This window comes from Manis javanica, chromosome 9 (assembly GCF_040802235.1).
Source record: "Manis javanica isolate MJ-LG chromosome 9, MJ_LKY, whole genome shotgun sequence".
Classification (NCBI taxonomy): domain Eukaryota; kingdom Metazoa; phylum Chordata; class Mammalia; order Pholidota; family Manidae; genus Manis; species Manis javanica.
In genome coordinates, this window is record NC_133164.1 from 117,212,823 (window position 1) to 117,234,447 (window position 21,625).

Sequence of the window (21,625 nt, forward strand, 5' to 3'; positions counted from 1 at the left end):
AATGAATCTGTTACTTGTTCCGACACAGAGCTGTTTAAAGTATTTGGCTAATTCTCAGGCAATTCATACCCTGTGAAGTTTAAAAAGACTTTGATAAGGAACTTGATCAAACGCTATCACTTTGCTTTCAAAGCATCTGTCAGTCTCCTTAGTACATTATACATTTTGTCAAAGCCATGGCACCCTTGCTGATTTTGTTACTCTTAGACTTCCTCTACCTCCACCTATTCCTAAGTCTTGAGGTACACAGCTAGACTTGTCTGATTTATTTGAATGATATTGTCTTATTAAAAGTTACATTGACATACATAAGATAAAGACTGAAAGATTATCATTTGAGAAAATAAATACTTTTTTTAAAGCATATGATTTTCTATTGCCTAGAATCTAGAGATTTCTAGCACAGAAAAAGATTAAGCTCTGAAACAAACTTTAAGACTAAGAAATATTAAGTGCATAACTTTCCTGAGAGAAGACTGTTTATATTAATAGGAGACATTCAGGGTGATTTTTGGACCCTTGTTTTGTGCCTTTATAATATCTGGGAATTATGCTGAAGATGCCCCAAAATGTATTTCTATTGGGATTTATTGCCTTATTAGTGCTGCTTTAATGTTTATGTTTAGATTGCTACACCTTTTAAAAATTTCTTAATATAATATGAAAATATTACTTTTGAGGAATTTCACATGAAGATGGTAGCAAACTTCATCAGTATCTCTTGGCAAACTCTGGAAATCAGAAGTGTGTGTGTCGCTATGATTGCCTGCTCTCTCAGGGTTCTGTAGAGGTGTGCGTGGGTTAGTGCTTAGATGGATGAATTACGGGGCTGGGTTTTTACAGGGTAACTCCGTCCTCAATGCCAGTAACACTTTATGCATAAGAGTGATGTTGTAGCACAGACAAAAATAGGCTGCACCTTGAACATGACTACAGCCCAGTACCAGGAAAACAGGAGACTGTTACCATGGGAACTGAATTCAAGCATATTCCCTATTCCTGGAGGGAAGAGAATGTCAAGAACCTGAGAAGGTGCAGGTCTCCACTCTTGGGGAAGATGGAAGTAGTGATCCCAATTAGCCTGTCCTCTGGCTCAGAGAGCCCCCCAGCACCCACTGTGAGGTGTTCCTCCTGGTTTCCACACAGAACTTAAAGGCCCACTAGAAACGTCTCGATGATGCCGGGGTTCTTGTTTGTGGAATCAAAGAATGAACTTAGCAAACAGTCAAGGTAGGAGAGCCACGGAGACTTCTGTTGAAAGGGACAGTTAGAAGACAGACGGAGCTCCTGGCGTGAGCCAGGTGGGGACAAGAGAGCCCGTGGTGGTGCATTGTCTAGGAGTTTCGGCAGTTGAGGATTTTGGGGAAAGTGATGAAAGGTTTAGGGCTGTGGACTTGTTAAGTGGTCCCAGAATATTAAAATTAACTTAACACAGGAAATTTACTGCTCCTCTTTCTCCCTGGGATACTGGCGTCTTGGTCTAGGAGCATATCAAAAGACTGCCTGCCCAGCGCCCAAGGTGGGCTGAGGTGTTGTCTGTTTGCTAAAGAGTAAGTTTAAGAATCTTACTTCTTTACTTCCTGGGTATTAAAATGCAATCTTATCTTTAAGGTGGAATCCTTCCTGCCTTTTACTATGTTGTTTACAGCTGGGTCTGCAGCTAAATTAGTTGCCCAGTTTGCAAAATGACCTCATCAGATCTGAAGGAGGAAAGACAGCACATAGGCCTGGGCCTTTAGCATGCAAAGGTGAATCTTACACATGATTACAAATGATTAGCATAATAAAAACGTGCTCCTCTTCTTTATCTGGGGAATATGAACTGATCTCACTGAAGAATGACTCTAACCCTTAATGTTTAACACAGAGTTTTGGTAGGCAGATTTCTTTGCATGTAGTTGCATTGCTCTGAGTGTAAATATCCTGCCTTGCTTTCTCCCGAGGTCCTCACCCTGTTCTGTCTAAGCCATGGTCTCTGTCTCATTGATATCCCCCAATTTCCACAATAGCATTCTAAGTTCAAGAAGAAACTAGCAACAAAAGAAAAATCCCCAACCTTTATCTTCAGCTGAACTACAAAAGAGAAAACACTTCAAATTTGCACCTTTTAATTTGCTAAATCAAATGAAAAGGGCTAACGGAGAGTCACAAAGCATAGAGAGGACGGGAAGGTCTGGGTGTCAGGAATCAGAATTACTGTCAGTCCAGGAGCCCCCTGTGACCAGGGACTTTCAAGAACATGACTAACTACAATGGGGAAAAATTTGCCAGCGACACAGAGAAAAAGCTGAAAATGTTTCTGCAGCTTCCAGAAATAATCTCAGAAGAATCTGAGGGCAACTGTAAGAAAATACCTTTTAACAGTGAAGTCTTCATTTCCTGGTAGCAACTTTCAGTGAAGGAACGAGGCTGGTGGTTTTTATTATTACAAAACTTTATAAATATTTCCACTCCTCTCTCTTTTAGCTTGCCTGGTTTGTGAAGAGCAGCCTTAACTTAATTCTTGCCCGTGGTCCCCTGTAGAGGTGAGTTTTGTGTTTGTTTTTTTCTCCTCTGCCTTCTTTCAACACTTGAGCAAATATTTCTTAGCTCTGCTTTTCCCCTTAGGTGGGGCAGGAGGGTAGAGGGTAAGAAACTGGGTAAATGCCCCCCTTGTAGGGGATAAAACTGGTTTGGCGTCCCCTGGGGAGTAGGCCTTTGTCATGGAAAATGCTCAGGGCATATTTTTAAAAGGTGACTTTTCCCTTTTTACCTTCCTCTGGCCGGGAGGCAGGCATTTTTTAAACAATTTCATAATTATTAACATCACCCCTCATTTTACACAAGAGTTTCAACAAAGACAGGCAATAGTAATGGAAGTTTAATTCTAAAATTTCTGTTGGCGATCTACAATTCTTTAATGAGTAATCTTCTACATTTTGGAGCTGCGGGGGGAAAAGGGAGCCGGTTACATTTTGAGGAGTTGTATTTATTGACTATTTCTTTTGGGTAGTCGATTAGAAAAATTGCCATGCATCACAACGATCGGAGTGAAATCTCCTTCACCTAGGCCTGCCTTTGAATGACCTGGGTTAAAAGGCCTGAAAGGCACCCTTTCGTTTTGTGTTTATTCTGGAGCTCTTATAGTGTATTTCTGCAGCAAGAAGAAAATAGGATTCCTTCCTTCCTTCCTCCCTCCCTTCCTACCTCCCTCCCTCCTTTAGCATAGACCTTTCTGTGCTACAGCTCATTTTCTATGATGCTGAATAGATGTCTAATGAAAGCAATACCCTACCCACAAAATGTCAAGTTTTTAAATCTACATGTGCCCATTCTTTCTTAATAGGGCTGCATCTCAAAGGTATCAAGCTATCTAACATTGATAGCAATACATATTTTTTAATTATAAAGAAAAAAATGGCTATTTTTTCTATATTTCAACTGAGTCTCCTTACAAATGCTACACTTTATTGCATGGAAAGGTTTAGAAGAAACCTGCTATTGTTTCGTGTTGATTCCTGAAGGGTCCCCACCAGTAAGATGGCAAACTTCCGGCTTCTCTTCGGGGTCCTCAGTTCCCGCCGGCGCCACCTGAAGCCCAATCACCTCTCGCCCCCTCCCAATCCCAGCACCTAGCCAACAGCCACCAGCCCCGTAGAAGTGACACCTCAATCAATTCATGCCCCCTCCTATATAACCCAGCACCTTTCCCTAATAAAGCGGAACTCTCTGGTGAATTGCTGCTATGTGTCGCTCCTTTCCTTTCATTGGTGCCGAAACCCAGGAGACGGGACACCCCAACTGGGCCCCGTCTTCCCCCGACACCAGCAGCAGCTTGCCCTCGTCCTCTTTTTCCGGCGCTGACTCATCACACTCACCACTCCTCTCTGGCCTTTAGGTAAGTTTTCCCCCCGGAGTGGGCCGCTCTTCCCCGAGCTATTGCAGTGCCATTGATCGTGATCGTCCGGCAAGGCCCTGACGCTCGGGGATGAGGAGGGAACGCTCCCCGCCTCAGGCCTTCACGGCTGCGGCGGACCCTCAGGCCCCTCCCCAAACAGCCATAAATCCCCGCCTCAAGCCTTTACGGCTGCGGCGGACGCTCAGGCCCCTCCTCCGACAGTCATAAATCCCCGCCTCAGGCCTTCACGGCTGCAGCCGACTCTCAGGCACCCCCCTCCAACAGCCATAAACGAGGTGACTCCTTTGTGGATGAGAACGCTCCCTTTCCCCCCCTCCTCCTTCTGCTCCGTCCGCCGAAAACACCTATCGCTAGGTACCTCGTGACTCCGGCACTCTGCCTTCTTAGGGAAGTCTGGGTGACGATCCACACTTCCCAAGAAATTCTGACTCGTATACGAGTTTCCGCAGACCACCAAGGATCATCAGGGACGCCCTTTGTCTCCTTGTGGTCTGCTTCCAGTCCGAGGATCTCCGTTCGTCTTCCCCTGTTTGTCTCCTTCTCTTTCCTTTAGCCATGGGAGCCTCCTCATCCCTCCCTGAAAGTTCACCTCTTGAATGCCTGCTTAAGCATCTGGCTACCCTCTCCCTGATGCCTGATATAAAACCAAAACTTCTCCGTAAATATTGCTCCCAAGATTGGCCGACATACCCCCTAGACAATAAAAACCAATGACCTGCAGGGGGAACTCTTGATCCTAACATCACTCGCGATCTTTTTAACTACTGCCAGCGCCTGAAAAAATGGAAGGAGATTCCCCATATCGAAGCTTTCCGCCTCCTCCTCTCCCCGCCCCCTCCCAAGTTCTCCTAGCCTGCAAGCCGCCGCCCCCGCAGAAGCCTCCCGTTCACTCCCTTCCCCTTCTTCTCTTACAACAGCCCTTCTCCCTTCCTCCCCAACCATCTCCTCCCCCATCTCACCTCCTCCACCTTCATTCCCTGCAGATTAAGCCTGAGCCTTTCAGCCCCCTTTAACTAGGTCCCAGGGGCCTCCTCCGTCTTTGCCCTCATCACCTGTTTCTCCCCTGTTAGGGACCGCCTTTGTCTTCTCACATGTTTGTAGGGAGAATGGGAAAGCACCTTCCCCCATGTCTGAACGCAGCATGGGAAAGCACAAGCTAGAGAACAACCGGTGCAGTCCTTAGAAGTTATCTGTCCACAAAAACATATCTTGCCAAGACTCCTCACTCTGAAAATAGGGAGACCTTGAAGATGTGTAGAAACACCACCCCTGCTTCTAAATATGCCCTTCCCCCACTTGCAGATGTGGCAGGAATGGAGAACAAAGAACATTCTGTTTACGTATTCCATAAGCAATTAACTAGAGCCCTGCTGCAGCTCAGTAGAGCATGGGACTCTTAATTCAGAGTCATGAGTTCAAGCCCAACTAGAGCGGCAGAAGTAAGCAGCTGGGCTGCTAGCTGGCGACATGTGGGTCCGATTCTATCTTTCTTTATTTTCTTTGCCCCTCTTCTGCACTTCAGGACCTGCTCGACTAGGCACGGCTAGACCGCGTCACTCCCCCACAGACTGAGCCAGAACCCTTCAGTCCCCCTCAGACTCAGTCCGAGAGCCTCCCAAAATTATTGCCCCCCTCCGGGAGGTAGCACAATCCGAAGGCAGCGTGCACGTTCACGTCCCTTTCTCCTTAAGAGATTTAGCCCAACTAGAGAAACGCCTAAGTTCCTTTTCCACTGATCCCATGACATACATCAGGGAGTTTCAATAGACCCTCCAGTCTTACAGCCTCACACACCATGACATTTTCATGCTCCTGGCCAATACTCTCCTCCCTGAAGAGTGTAGATGAGTTTAGGACTTCACCCAAATGCAGGCTACTGAAACCCACAGGACTGACCCCACCTATCCCCCTGGCCCCACTGCTGTTCCCGAACAAGACCCACACTGAAATTATAACACCGCCATGAGTCTCAGCTCTTGAGATATTTTTGCCTCCTGCTTGATAGCAGGTCTAAAAAAGGCAGCTTGTAAAGTAGTCAATTTTCAAAAACTCCAAGACATAATTCAAAAGAGAGACGAAACCCCCTCCGAGTTCTTAGACAGACTCACTCAAGCCCTATTACAGTATACCAGCCTAGACCCAGAAACACCTGAAGGAAGACATGTCCTTATGACATACTTCCTAGCTCAAAGCTACCCCGACATTAAAGCTAAACTCAAAAAGTTAGAACAGGGCCCCGCTACCCCACAGACTGAGATCCTAACAGTAGCCTTTAAAGTCTCCCATAAGCGGGAGGAGGAGAAAGAATGCCATAAACAAAAGGCTGATCAGGCCAATTTCCAGATGTTGGCCCAGCTGATAAAACCACAACCTGGGCACCCCTCTACAAACAAACCCCCCCAGGAGCTTGTTTCAAGTGCAGAAAAGAGGGACATTGGTCAAGGGCGTGCCCCTCCCCCAGATCTCCTACCACCCCATGCCCCAGATGCCACAAAAAGGGCCACTGGGGGTCTGATTGCCCAACCACCCGAAAGGGAGGCTGGACGAACAACCCCCATCCTAAGCCCGCCATAGTAGGGCTGGCAGAAGATTGATGGGGCCCAGGGGCTTCTCGCCCGACCATTTCCATCACCAAACAGGAGCCCAGGGTTACTTTAACAGTAGACGGTCGCCCCATCTCCTTCCTCCTAGATACAGGAGCCACCTTCTCAGTCTTGCGAGAATACCGGGGCCCTACCACGCCAGCCATTACTCCTGTAGTCAGAGTAGGAGGTAAACAGATTTTCCCATTAAACCCCCCACCCACCCTTTTATGCACAATCCAAGACAATCCCATACCTTTCTCCCACTCCTTCCTGGTTATGCCCCAGTGTCCCATCCCTTTACTAGGACGAGACATCCTTTCCCTCCTCCACGTTTCCATAACTATATCCACTCCCACAGCCCCCAGTACTCCCTTTCTGATGGCCCTCATAGCCGACGACCCCCCTCTACCCAATGAAAGCTCAGGTTCTGCCCTCATACACCCTGTAAATCCCAAAGTTTGGGACATTACAAGCCCCTCCGTAGCCCTATGTCCCCCTGCCTCTATCAAATTATGTGACCCCTCTCAGTATATCTGTCAGGCCCAATACCCCCTAACCACTTCAGCCCTCATAGGCCTCCAACCCATCATTCAAGATCTCTTAAACAAAAATTACCTCAGACCCACTCACTCCCCATTTAATACCCCCATATTAGCTGTTAAAAAAACCAACGGATCTTTCCGCCTTGTCCAAGACCTTCGCCTCATCAACATAGCCATTGTCCCTATCCATCCCTTAGTTCCAAATCCATACAGCCTCAGCATCCCACTTCTCAGTCCTAGATCTCAAAGACCCATTTTTCTATCCCTCTAGACCCCTGCTCCCAAGATTTTTTCATCTTCACCTGGACGGACCCATACACAGGACATTCTAAACAACTCACTTGGTCAGTTTTGACACAAAGCTTCCGAGATAGTCCCCATATTTTTAGACAGGTCCTAGCTCAGGACCTCAAACAGTTTCATCATGATCACTCCAAGTCCACCTTATAATACATAGACAATCTTCTACTCTGCAGTCTCTCATGGGAACAGTCTCAAGTTGACACTGCCTCCCTACTTAACCTTCTAGCTTCCAGAAGTTACCGAGTATCCCCCATCAAAGCTCAAATCTCTTCCCCTCCAGTCACTTTCCTCAGATTCCTTCTATCTCAACAAAGAAAGTCCATTATCTTAGACAGAAAATGGCTCCTCTCTGACCTGCCCATTCCCAAAACCAAGACAAAAATCCTTTCCTTTCTAGGCCCTTTCTAAGCCTAGCTAGATATTTTAGAACGTAGATCCCTAACTTCTCCCTGCACCCTGTTGGCAAGACCCCTATACAACCTCAGCAAGAGCCCCCCTAAAAAACCATTATCCTCCTCACCCCGACACTCCTACATTAAGCTCCATCAAGCCCTTGTGGAAGCCCCAGCTCTCCATCTTCCTGATTTGTCGAAGCCCTTCTCATTATACATTCATGAAAGGTCCAGTCAAGCTCTAGGAGTCCTAGGCCAATATTATGGCCCATCCTTTGTCCCCAGTAGCTTATCTCTCCAAGCAATTAGACCCCACAGTTCAGAGATGGGCCCCCTGCCTACGAGCATTAGCCGCTAGACAGCTCTTGCAGAAGGCAGCTCATAGACTGACATTCAGGGCGCCCCTTACCATTCTGTCCCCACATCACCTAAAAGATCTCTTAACCTACAAAAGTTTACAGGATCTCCCTCCCTCCAGACTCCTGATCTTACTGTCCTCTTTCCTCCAAAATCCCGTTCACCCCCTTTGCCATCCATACCTGAATCATGACTTTTTCCTCCTTTACTGCTGTCTTGCCTTTTTTTCCTCATTCCTATTGTCTTCCCCACCACCCCAGCCTCCTTTGTATGGCGATTCAAAGTCAGAGAGACTTACACACAGCATCAAACAAAAGTTACTGCCCTCATTGCCACACCAGACTGCCCTCTGAAAAGCTGCTCTGAGCCTTTATACCTCCACTTTCCTCCCTCCACTGAAGTGTTCACTAGCAGCTACCCTTATTCTCCCTACCTCTGCTTCCTCTATGACCAAAAACAAGCCTATTGCAGGCGATGGCCAGACACCTACAGGGGATGTCCCTACTAGTCTTGCACCATTCACTACATAAGTAACTTCCAGTACCCACAGTATTACTCCTCCAACCGTTTCATGAAATATCCCAACGGCTCATTCTCCTTATCAATCCCAGATCCCTGGGACTCTCAATGGGCTGCCAGAGTCACAGCCTCAGTTTACTACGGGGAGTCCTCGACCCCCCACAGTACCCTTCATATCTCTCGAAAGTATGTTCCCTCTCATTCCCAGATCTCTCAAGTTGCATCGGATAGCAGACATTCCGAAAAAGTCATTATCCAAACTCTTGACGGCGCCTCTTCATCTTCTTATCCCCACCCCTCTTCCCATTTCTCCTACTCTTCATTACAGCTCATTCAGGACACCACCATCTTTCTCAACCACACCCTTAACACAGCCAATTGTTTCTTGTGCGCATCACTACAGCGCCCACTGCTGGCCGCCGTGCCCCTTAATATTTCCAACTACTCCTTCCATGCAGAAGGACAACCCCTCTGCCCCCTGGCAGACATACCCCTATGGGAACCAGAATACGCAGGTAATCTCACCATCCACCACTGTGTAAGCCCAACTCCACCCCCCCCTCCAGCGCACTTCACTGCCTCTCTATCTACACCCCTACCTCCAGCTCTAAGACTTTTACGCAACCGGGACACTTCTTTTAGTGTAATAGCAGTCTTTTCAACTCACTGCCTCTCAACTCCGATACACCCTGCATTCTCGTCACCCTAATCCCACAGTTAACGCTTTACAGCATGGCAGAATTCCTTGAGCTCCAACCTCCCTTGCCCTCGCGCACAAAAAGGGCTGCTTTCCTTCCCATCATGGTCAGTAGCTCTTTGATCACCTCAGCCATTGGGGCAGGGTTTTCGGGAGAAGCCTTGGGTCACTCTCTATAGGCAGTTAGAGATCTCAACGCCAAACTTGAGGGAGCTCTGACATCCACTGCCGATTCTCTAGCCTCTCTCCAAAGACAGGTCACTTCGCTAGCTAAAGTCACCCTTCAAAACCGGCGGGCCCTAGATCTGCTTACAGCCGAGAAGGGCGGCACCTGCGTCTTCCTCTGGGAAGAGTGCTGCTATTACATCAACGAATCTGGCATTGTAGAAACTGACATTACCAAACTCACCGACCTTGCCTCCAGTCTCCACTCTGCTTCCAATTCCAACCCATTCTCGTTAATACTAACAAACCCCCTCCTCACCTGGCTCTGGCCCATTGCAGGCCCCATTATAGTCATTCTTCTCGCCTGTCTATTCTTACCCTGTATAATAAAGTTAATCAAATCCCAAGTCAGAAAAATCTCTAATCAAGCTTTCAACCAGCTTTTACTCAGGAACTACCAGCTTCTGGCCACAGAAGATCCCTCACCCTCACGTGACCTCCTCACCACACGCTGAGATGGACCCCTCTCTCCACTGGAAACTGTTCCTGGAAACAATAGCCGCAGACGCCTGGCTCCTGACACCCATATCCTCTTGGCCAACCTATGGTTACAGGGAACCTTCATTGATTTCCAAACCTGAAGAAGTCCACATCTACTCATCCTTACTGCGGGAAGTCCTATCAACCCTTTCCTCCCAATCCTCAAGCCCTCACTCCCTTCTCCGCCCCTGTTCAGCAGGAAGCAGCCAGAGAGAAAGCAACGTCCACAAACCCATAGAGGAGAAAGGGGGGAATGAAGGGTCCCCACCAGTAAGATGGCAAACTTCCGGCTTCTCTTTGGGGTCCTCAGTTCCCACCGGCGCCACCTGAAGCCCAATCACCTCTCGCCCCCCTCCCAATCCCAGCACCTAGCCAACAGCCACCAGCCCCGTAGAAGTGACACCTCAATCAATTCATGCCCCCTCCTATATAACCCAGCACCTTTCCCTAGTAAAGCGGAGCTGCTATGTGTCGCTCCTTTCCTTTCAATTCCTATAGCCCAACCGGTAAGAATCATGCATTTGAAGAGAAGAAGAACTCCCTAGGGTCACATGATAAAGAAAAAGTCTATAAACACTCAATATTATAGCACCATGTGTCACAGCAGTGAAAAATTATAGCATCCTTATGAATTCTGGCAGGACAATATCAATGAAATATTCCATTAATTTGACCCACATCTAACAAATATAAAGCATACATCCTACTCTAAAACCCAATCCCTTTTTTCTTCTGTTTTGAAGGACATGGTTTCTATATTCCCTATAGAAATCAAACACATGGTCCTTCATTTTATAAGGCTTTTAAAACTTTAAAGTTAACCTAGTTTCGATGTAGAACAAGAAAAAAAATTTTGCTTACTAATGAAGTTAAACAAAAGCATCAACCCTTTTTTCTATTGTATTAGCATTTTTGGAATCCCGTTTCTGGCCCTCAAAGTGAGCTCACATCTGTTGGAAGCAGTGATGTATCAGTGTAATTTGGAAGCATGCTGAGGCAAAAAAAATCAAGGTGGGAGTGGAAGTAGAACCCATGAAGCAGTTTCTGTGGAAAAAAAACACTTTCAGCAAAAAAATATCCCTAATATATTTAGAGAAGTTAGTAAGTTTGAAAAAAAATTAAAGTGAGCTGGAGCAACTGATCATTAAGAGTATGAAATACAAACACCAGAAACTATCTCACTGCAAATATTTGGTAAGCTACGGCAATTGTTCAAAGATGAACTGAGGCATATTAAAATTTGTAAGAGTTCACTGACCAAATACTAACTTCAATAGGACAGTGACCAACCGGAAGTGGGTAGGAGGGCTCCTCGGAGGAGAACTAGGGGCAAGACTAAGAAAGGAAGTTACTTGATTGGCTACAGCTTAAAGCCTAGTGGCTTTTTGTGATGGGATGTCATTAGTGTCGTGATTTCACAACCTGGAGGCATTTTAAAAATAAAATTCAAGTGAAAAAAATGTGAAGATCTAATTGACTTTACTCATCAACAATTCATGAATCTGGCAGCATCCCATTTAACAAATGGAAAGTAGCTCCAGAATGATGTGCAAAACGAAAGACTTTTGTAGGCAGGAGAGGACGGGAAGAGGAATCCCTTTTAGAACAACAGGCTTAGAGTCGCTCACATAGATCACCACAGCATCAGAGACGCTTCAAACTAATGGCCTCCTCATTTAATTAATTTAACACAGTGTGGAACTATCCCTGATTTCTGTCCTTCAGAGAGCAGTGACAGCTTGGAAAACACCCACGGTATTGTTTCCCGAAATCCCACCCTTTTGTCTTCTGGGAATGGCTTCCTGCAAAGAGCAACCTTTCCCCGTATGGCTCTGGTAAGACCCTCGTCCACTCTCTCTTGTGGCCCCCCTAAGACCGGCTAGTGGCCCCCACATTTACCTGCGGGAAGTCTCAGAGCTTCCTCTTGCCTGAACCTTTTGTCAAGGCCAGACACAGACTCTGCAATTCACCAATCTGTCTCACGAGTGATTAGCTGCGATTAGAAACATTTATTCCCCTGAAACTAGGTAACCGCACAGAAAAACACTTGCTGTTCAGATGACTGACTGAGACTCTTCCTGGTTGAAAAAACAGCCCACATGTAAACCAGGCAAAACTACCCTGCCGAGACCCTCTCATCTGTAGACCTGGGGTAGGCTATTTCAATGGCCTACAGAAAATCAATCTCCTTAATCTCCTTACTTGTTTTTTTTTTTTAATTTTTTTGGTCTCTGACAGCTGTTTCCACTAATTATGCTTTCTTTTCATTTCCATGAAGCTCTTCTACAGACGGTTTAGCGTTATTTATGAAATGCATGACTACAGAAACGCTGGTTTTGGGGAACATACAACCAACTCACAGGTAAAGTGACCCAGTTGTAAAGCAGACCATGTGCTTGGACTCTGAGCATAAAGATGTTTGTAAACTAACGCTGCAGGAATCATATAACGTAGCCATGGGAGGCACATTTTGATAGAAATTGTTTTCAGATTATTGAGTAAAGAATATGATGCAGGTATGAAAATATGTATCTTAGGTCACAGAGAAAGAACAAAAGACAACTTCACAAATACATTCAGGAGATTATCGGTGACCTCGAAACTTATAGGGCAGTAAGAGTTCGGTCAGTTAAGAGGAAGAGCAATGGAGCCTGTGCCACACCGAACACAGACGCGCATCTTGTCTTTCTCTTTTCTTAGCAATGAGCAACCTAACCTTTCTGTCCAACCCTTAGAAATCCAAACAACCAATGTCTGTACTGTTGAACCCTTTGCTTACTCGAAATACAAAGTTTGACCCTTTAAAACATTTTAATCATAAAGGTAATACAAGCATCTACCCATAAATGCGGGCTTGTACAAAGGTATGCTTAACAGTGAATAATCTCATTTAATAGTATAAATATAATTGAAGAGGTGGCAACCTACAGATTCACTGGAGAAAATAATCATTATTAAATCTTGATTATATGAAGACCCACTCCAATAAAAATTTGAAGCATTATTCTAAAGCTTTATTGTCTAAAGATTGCCCCTCAGGGCTTTGATTCTGGCATTACTGACATCATCATAGGTTTCAAAACACCTTAATCTATTTTCTGCCTCTCCACTACACTTCCTTGAAGATACACTTATTTCCACAGTTATCATAGTGAGCAGAACTTAAACGTCCAATTGTCTGTATTCCCCCTTGGAAAACAACATTCCTTGGAAGTATTAAATTTAGCTTGTTTATTTCTAATTCCTGGTGCCTTGCTAGGTAGTTGGAAGACCTTAGACCCTAAACACAGTATGGAGTGAACAATTTATCTTAAGCTAAAAAAGAAACCTATGATAGAAGGAAAAAAGAAAGGTTCTTAAGTCTGAACAGAATAAAATGACTCAACAGGTAATGAGCATATAGCAGGAATGGAGAATCTTTGTGGAATGTTCTTAAATCTCATGAGTTTTATTTAAAAAGGTCAAAAGGAGCCAGTGGAATAATTTGAGGAAAGGAGATAATATGGCCCCAGTAAGATATTAATCTTTATTACTAATATTATTTCCAAACAAAGACATCATTGGCACCTTTTAATGCTGTTTGCACAAGTCCCATGTGTCTGGATGAAGAGCTGGGTGGTAAAATAGAGAAGAAAAACCTAGATTCAGAAATAATAAAATACATTTTAGTACATGATTCCACACAGTAAACATGAGACTGGGAATTGTGAAAGATGATTCACAGCTTCTGAGATTTTGGAGTTGTCAGAATTCTTTTAAAAATTATTGGAAAGAAGGGAGAAATGGGAAAGGAAGGCAAAATGTGGTCTTGTTTATGATCAATAAAGGTTCAGCAGGCTGTGTAACACATGAGGATAGACAGGGCAAGCGGTCAGGTCTAGACATATAAATCAAAGTCATCCTGGTACCCTTGAAATTTGAAATCATCTGAATAGATGACCAAGAAAAATAAGGGCACTACATTTCAACCCTCAAGAGCCTTATTTGTTGTTGGTTAACAGGTATTGCATAGGTGCAGAAAAACACACAAGTGATTTTATTTGAGAAAACGATGTATTTCCAGGCGTTCGATGTGACAGGGATCAGGGTGACAAAACAGCACTTTGAAAAGAAGATGGATGGCGCAAGAATTTCTTGAAAATGCAATTTACTCATACATGCTTACAGGCAAAAGAGAAAGTAGTGTTTGCAAGATAGCGTTTAATTATCTGAGGAAGTCTGTGAGGGAAAGTGTCCTCAGTCAGTATAACACTTTTTAATAACTGCTATCTTATCTTGACTAAACTACTCTAATAGAATAAATCACTCATGGAAGATTAATCCTTTCAAAAGGCAGCATTTAGGAACATCTTTCTTTTTCTGTTTCAGACCATTCTTTCATGACTTCAGCAACTTTGCCGACAGACACGTTACACTTGCAGTGATCTGTGAATAGAAAGTAGGGAGAGATATTCTTCATGCAGGATTCTTAAAGTGAGAAGTTGCTGGAATTCTAGGGATATGTTATTTTCTTCTGGTTGGTTTGACGTGTAGAAATGTTCAGTGCGTATGACTGCAATGCCTTTACCTGTGGCTTTGTACTAAAGACAGAGTGGAATTCTTCACTCTGCATTTAACATTCATCTTTCAGATTTGAATTCGTTTTGATGTACTAAGGATTGAAGAATCCGTCCATGGCCACGGGCAAGAATTCTCAGACTTGTAGTTTGCGCAAATGGACGCTTCCCTTTCGATGCAAAAACTGAATACACAGATGGCAGTGTTACATTTGTATTTATTTTTCATAAATTAATTCAGCGTTCAAATTCAATGCCGGGTTGAGTCTGAGAAATGAGCCTTAGGGAATGGTTACATTACTAATCAGATACTTATTATTATTTAACTAATTTCCAATCACAAAAGTTCATCAATCATATGATAGTTTGGTATGTCTTTAATTACAATCTCAAATTAAAAGTCAAGCACAGATTTTTACATTCCAATATAATGTTTGATTAAGTTTTCTTCTATAAATATTCTCCAATGATAGGTTTCCTTTACATGACTAAGATGCATAATATTTAAAATTTATTTAAGTTTTACCATGTTTAGTTACCTTCTAATTCCTTTTTATTGTTTAACTGATTCAATCTTTGAAATTAAAATGTTATCCTTATCTATATTTTTACATATTAAAATGTGCACAAATACCTAAAGTAGTTTGAGCAAGGTCATAAGTTTATAGATGTGAAATACATCTACATATGTATGAATATTATATTTTACAGGCTACAGTCATACAGTAAAAACTTTTGTAATGCCTTTTCTTAAAATAAGGGTACCGACACATTTCCATATATCAGCCATATTAGTAGAAGGTGACATTGCAATACAGATTCCGAAACTTTAAAAGTTCCTTAAAATTATGTCACAATGACTGTCACCATTATAGGTATTTTAGCAAACAAAAAGATTGGCTGCAAAGGTCATATTCATATGGTCATAGGCCAACACTTACTTAATAAAACATTTCCTATAGATTTCCTCAATTACTTTGTTACATTCTGCTACAGATCTTTAAAGGATAGCTTTATAGTTATTACCTGAGACTCCTTCCACTCTTCTACTTATGAATAACAGCAGCTGGTACCCATTTGGCTGCATATACAAACTGTCTATTCTTCCCTTTCTACCTAGTAAACATTTAAGAATAGCTTTCTAGGTGTCCAAATGTGTACTTATACTGGGGACACAGTGGTAATAATGCATAATCTCGGCAAACCCACAGACTACTGAAAAATAGAACAGTAAGACCTCTGTAATAATAGATTAGCAAAGGTATTAAGTCACAAGGGGCACAGCAAGTCCTCTATTGGAGGTGAGAGAGCTCAAGGGTGTTTTCGTGGACTGTCTACTAGTATAGTCATGGGAGGATAGGAGATGGGCTTGGACAGCTTCTCCATAGAAGAGATAACCTTATCTTTCAAAGTTCAAAATTTTTTCCTAACTATAATTTTTATTAGCATGTTTTTTCCTTTTTCCCAATATCATATGAGATCAATTTTATTGGCAATGCTTTTCAAGAGTATATTCAGTGCAATGACTAAACAAATGATTTAGTTTGATTTAATCCATCAAATCTAAACGAACAAGCCCCTGCACTGGTCTTTGCTTATCTGTGTTTTGCTCTAGGTAGCAGGTGAAGTTCACTATTTTCTGGCTGAGTGGACAACAGGCCTGTGACCACTTGTTCCTCTGGAACTCACCAGGTTAGAGACCTTGAGAAACTGATTTAATTTTCCTGAAAATAATTTGACTCTGACATTAATAGTACTGCTTAGCACAAAGAATTGATATGTTATTTAAATGTACTATTTAAATAATTTGGAAGAGTATAGCCGGAACTCAATATATTAAATAATAATGTTGGAATTACTATTCTCTCAATATCAGGTCCCCCAGAATACCATTTATATATGGCAGACATTGACATATATATAAACTGCATCATTTTTATTTCTGCATTAGCTTCTTAAAAGTCAACATAGGCTAATTTAAGAGTTAATAAAATGCTCTGAAATGACTCAGATAATTGTTTCTTTTAATTCCCTCCAGAAAATTATATATGTCATGAGAAGAAACTCATTTTAACTTTAAAAATAACACCATAGCTGACAGTCTTCGTGCATTTTGCAAAGGACTTGTTGCCAAAGCAATAAAATAAGACCTAAATGTGTTAATTACTTTTGTTTTGCTCTTAGTTATTTGTGTTGTGGTTTTTGAGATGCTCTTCAACATATTTCAGCAAGTGTGAGCATTTATAGCTCAAATACAAGTATTTAAGCATCAAAGCTACCATAATTAAAAATATAATATCTACCCACCCATCAATCCATCATTGTAGTCATTGAGTACACCATTTATTGATTATCTATGATACGGCAGATAAATATCCTTAGTACATTATGATATATCATAACATATCAATATCACAAGTCTGGAAATACAGATAAACAATTCAATTCTTATCCTAGAAGGAGAATATGAGCATGTTTTTTAGGGCTTTTCAGAATTCAGAAGACAGAGAGGAGAACACACAGTCATGAATTGATGCAATATGAAACAAATCATTACTAGAGAAGTAATTACAGTGTTGTTCAGAAGAGATGAGTGTGGAAAAATACTGCAGATGGTAACTAAGAAAGCCTAGCAGAGGCATATGCATTTTAATTAACTTTCAAGAGAGAGTATAACTGTGATCCTTTTATATGTAATCCAGGAGCCAGCAAGAATTTAGTTGAAAATTTAGAAACATTGGTTCAAATTCCCATTCAATAGGCTATACATGTCCAAAGCCCTACCTGTAATTTTTAACAATTCCTGGGGATTTAGGCTTTTAGAGACTCTTCTGACTTGAGGACCAGTTTTGTTTTGTTTTTTTGCCTGATTTCACAGCACCAACCCTGTCAGGTACCATTCGAAACAAACAAGCAACAAACAAACCAAATAATTTAAAAAATGCTTATGGTTATGTCTCAGAGAGCATAATGTGATCTAAATCCATCCACATGAGGCAAGTTCTGGAAGGAATCCGTTGTGGCACAATTCCATTTTAGTGTAAAGAAAGCCAATGAATCCAAGTGAAAACTGCTTATATTTTCCAATAAATCTTTGTCTTTCTGACCCATGCTTATATGACCAATGTAGCTCATTGAAATAAAACTGGATTTCCTGCACAATTAAATGATACAGAATATGATACAGATCTCAAATAACATAGATGGATCTTCAAAGTCCTTGGTTAACTGGGCAGTGATGAACGTTTGTGTGTATGACGGGTATACTCAGTCAACTTAATGTGCATGTCAGAACAAATCTTCATGTAATACCTAATTCCACAGGGCCATTATATAAGGTTTATGTTCAATAAATCTGCTGTTTAAACAGAAAAGAGAAGATAGGGATCACTATACTCATGAAATGAGAAAAAAAAAAGAAAATCCAAGTCTATTTTTCTTATTTTCTAAATGTAAGGAAATGCATAAATAAAGCAAAAATTAATTTTAAGCTTTGGCCTGATTTACTGTGCAATTGCTTGGTGATTTAAGCTGGCATAATCTCTTTTTTTTATGACTTTATGTTCCCAGGTATTCTTGGTGGCAATATCTCAAGTCAATTCACTTAAATTGGCTGACTGGGATTTGAGGCTTTGCAATCAACTGGATTTTCTAAATGCAGAGATGAGCATTTATGGGTCATTTGTACTGCAGTAAATTTTGTTCTATATATTTGACATGCAGTAAAGTTTAATATTTTATATATACCATTTTAATGCTGTCTTTTTTTCCTTACCGTATATAGCAAAATCACCTGAGTTACTTGTAACTTAAGTATGATTCTAATTTACACAGTGAGTCATTTTTAGTGAGTCAATTTTTTTAGTCCCAGATTGTTTAGCGCTTTGCTTAGAAAATTATTTGCAATTGACTTTACTCACATAGTTCTATAAAAAATAAATAAAAATGGTATTTCTCATTATTTCTAATTTTCTAAAGTAACAGGAGGATATTCATTGGTAGTGAGGGATACATGATTTCTAGCTAGTTTTTCTATAGTGTCTGCAGGTTACACACACGTGCATATCTAAAACATTACTGGACTGTGCTAGCGGCACTTTATATTTTGTCTCCACAATCTTGAGAAAGGAGCAAATTCATTGCAGTACATGTTAATGTCACTATTATCAAGGGAATGGTTTTCCTTCTTTTTTAAGAGTAGAATATACACCAGGCATCATCCTGAGCGGTGAGGACACCAGGGAGGGTGCAGAGGAAGGCTTCTCACTGAAGGGCTGATGGACTGATGGGTTCTGACAGGGCATCGGCTGGTATATTCCTGTGAGGGTGGCCCAGCTGGGGGTGCTGTGTAATAGCAAAAGACTTTCTGATTAGATGATATTTAATGTAAAAGGATAATCGTTTAGGATATATATGCCTCATGAGAAGAAAGAAAGTAACTGAGTTTTGCAGGTGTATTATTGAACACTGAGTTTCAAAGATACTTTTAACTACATTAAATTATATCATGTGAAAGTTACAATCACAGTTAAAAGAGCAACCATTTCCCAGGTAACCTGCTAAATCCCACACACTGTATTATTCACTTTAGATCCATGACCTACTAAATTCATACACTGTTTATCAAGCAATAGTTTGACTAATTTATTGTGTAATAATATACAGAGCTCATTCATGTCAAATGCTACACAAAGAATTTAAGAACAGGCTGAAATGGTCACTGCTCTCATGCGGTTTATATTTGATTTGAAAGAAACAATAAAATGTTTGTAAAAATAAATTCAATATTTGATTGTGAAGTACAGAATGCTCTACAAGATCATAATTAAAAAAACAATAATCTAGAGTATTAGATAGGAATCCTCTTAGAATAAATAAAAATAAGGCTGACACAGAAGGGTTGAATTATATTAGGAGACGTTATAAGGAGAAATGACAAGAGATTTAGGGAGTGGGGCAAATAGAATATTTTGCAGACAGCCATGCAGGCGGCACGTGCGGAGTGGGGATTCCAGGCAGGCAGCCCGGGAAGCCGCCGGAGAAAGGGGGACTCTGGTGTGTGTGTGAAACATGGTGCGGCAGGACCAGGGCAGGGAAGCCACACGGGAGAGGCCAGGAGTGAGGCCACAGCGCACCCATGGGACACCGAGAGGAGGTTTCCCTTTCCTGCAAGGGCAGTGAGTAGCCAGGGGTAGGCTTTGAGCGGTGGACTGATGAGGTATGTGTTTTGGAAGCATCCTGAGAACGTAATGTGGACAGTAGCAAAGAAAAAATGCTCAGACGCCACAGATGACTGTGGGTCTCAGGTGGGTGGCCCGGAGAGGGAAACCTGTTGGACAGAAGAGCATAGGGGGCAGAACGGATACAGTTTTGTGACTGTGTAAATGTGGAGTCTGAAGAGCAAATGCAATCATCTGTGCTTCCATATCTCTGTGGTGCTGATACCACGAAGCGGTGCCGTCCCCACAGACGGGGAGAGGCTTTGCAGAGATAAGCGACAAAGCGATTTTAAACATGCTGAATTAAAGTGATTTTGAAAATGGACGAGCAGGGTTATAGGATAAGGAATAGGGTGCAATGACCCAGGGCTCAGCAGAACCAGCCGTTGTCAGCCCCACTAACCCACGGAGTTACGCTCCTGTGACAAGTGAAGTGTGAGAGTAGATGTCCTCACCCAGGGACACATTTGACAATGGAAACAAGGAAAAACCAACGTTTGATTGATGGATGAGAAAACGAAAGGAATTTGTAAAGTTGTGGCAAAAGAGAGAGAGAGTTTATCTGTGCCATCTTCACTGGGTGGCGGGGCCCGTGTGGGAGGACAGAAGTGCAGACCCTCTAGGACGTTCACGGGGGGGTGGGGGTGGGGGATTCGGTGACGGTAAGACTGGAGGCAGGTGTGAGACAGTGAAAGGCTCTCTGCTGGCTTTTGTGTCTGTGTGTGTCATGTTTTTCAGGTTTGAAAGACTTGGACTGTTTGTAAGTTCACTTTAAAAAAAAAGCCAGCAGAAATTAAAGATAGATCCTGTGGTATCATTTTAAAGATGAGGAAATTAATTGGCTTAAGAGTACTAAAGGGATTCCAATTCTTAAATTACAAGTTAAATAAAGATATTGAGAAAGGAGAGATCCAGATGGTAAACAAGCGCACAAAAAGATGTTCAACATCATTATTTGTAAGATAAATGCAAATTAAAACCACAATTATACCCCTCTGCACTCCTATTAGAATGGCTAAAAAAAAGTAAAATATATACAAACAGACATTACAATGTAGTGGTTATGGAAGAACTGGAGCTCACACATTGCTTTTAGGAAGGCAAAATCCACTAGAGGCTGGGGGTGTGGGGAATGGCAGTTTCTTGTGAAGTTACACACGCGCTGAAAGTCTGACCCGGCAATCTTACTCTTATGAGTTTACCCATGAGAAATCAACTCTTGCCCATAACTGTGCATGTCAGCACAATACTCGAACAATGGAAGCCAGGTAAACACCAGCAACTAGTGAACAGAAAAATAAATTTTGGTATATCCATAAAAAGGAATTGTTCTCAGCAAACAAAAAGAAATGAACCACTGGTCTACGGATTCTTGTAACAACATAGATAAATCTCAAAAGTTTTTTGCTGAATAAGGAAAGATAGACACAATAGCCTATATACTGATTCCATTTCTACAGACCTAAATCGTATCAGAGATTGCCAAACAGTAGGGTTAGAGGTCGAGGACTGATTACAAAGAGCACAAGGAAACTATTTGGGGTGATGGAATTATTCTATATCCGATTATGGTTATGGCTACATAACTATATACCTTTCTTAAAACTCCCTGAACCGTGCACCTAAAAAGTATGAGTTTTACTGAATGAAAACTATAACTCAGTGTATCAAAGAAAGTAATTGTGTTGGCTGATATAGAAATGAACACACCTATAATCATATTTATTTCTTAATTATAATAGCAAAGCTAAAACTGAGTCATATATAAAGAAACTACTTGGGCACAGGAAGAGGTGAATGGTTGCATTACATTTTTATTCAAAGCCTTCATCCAGCCATCATGGAAATCATC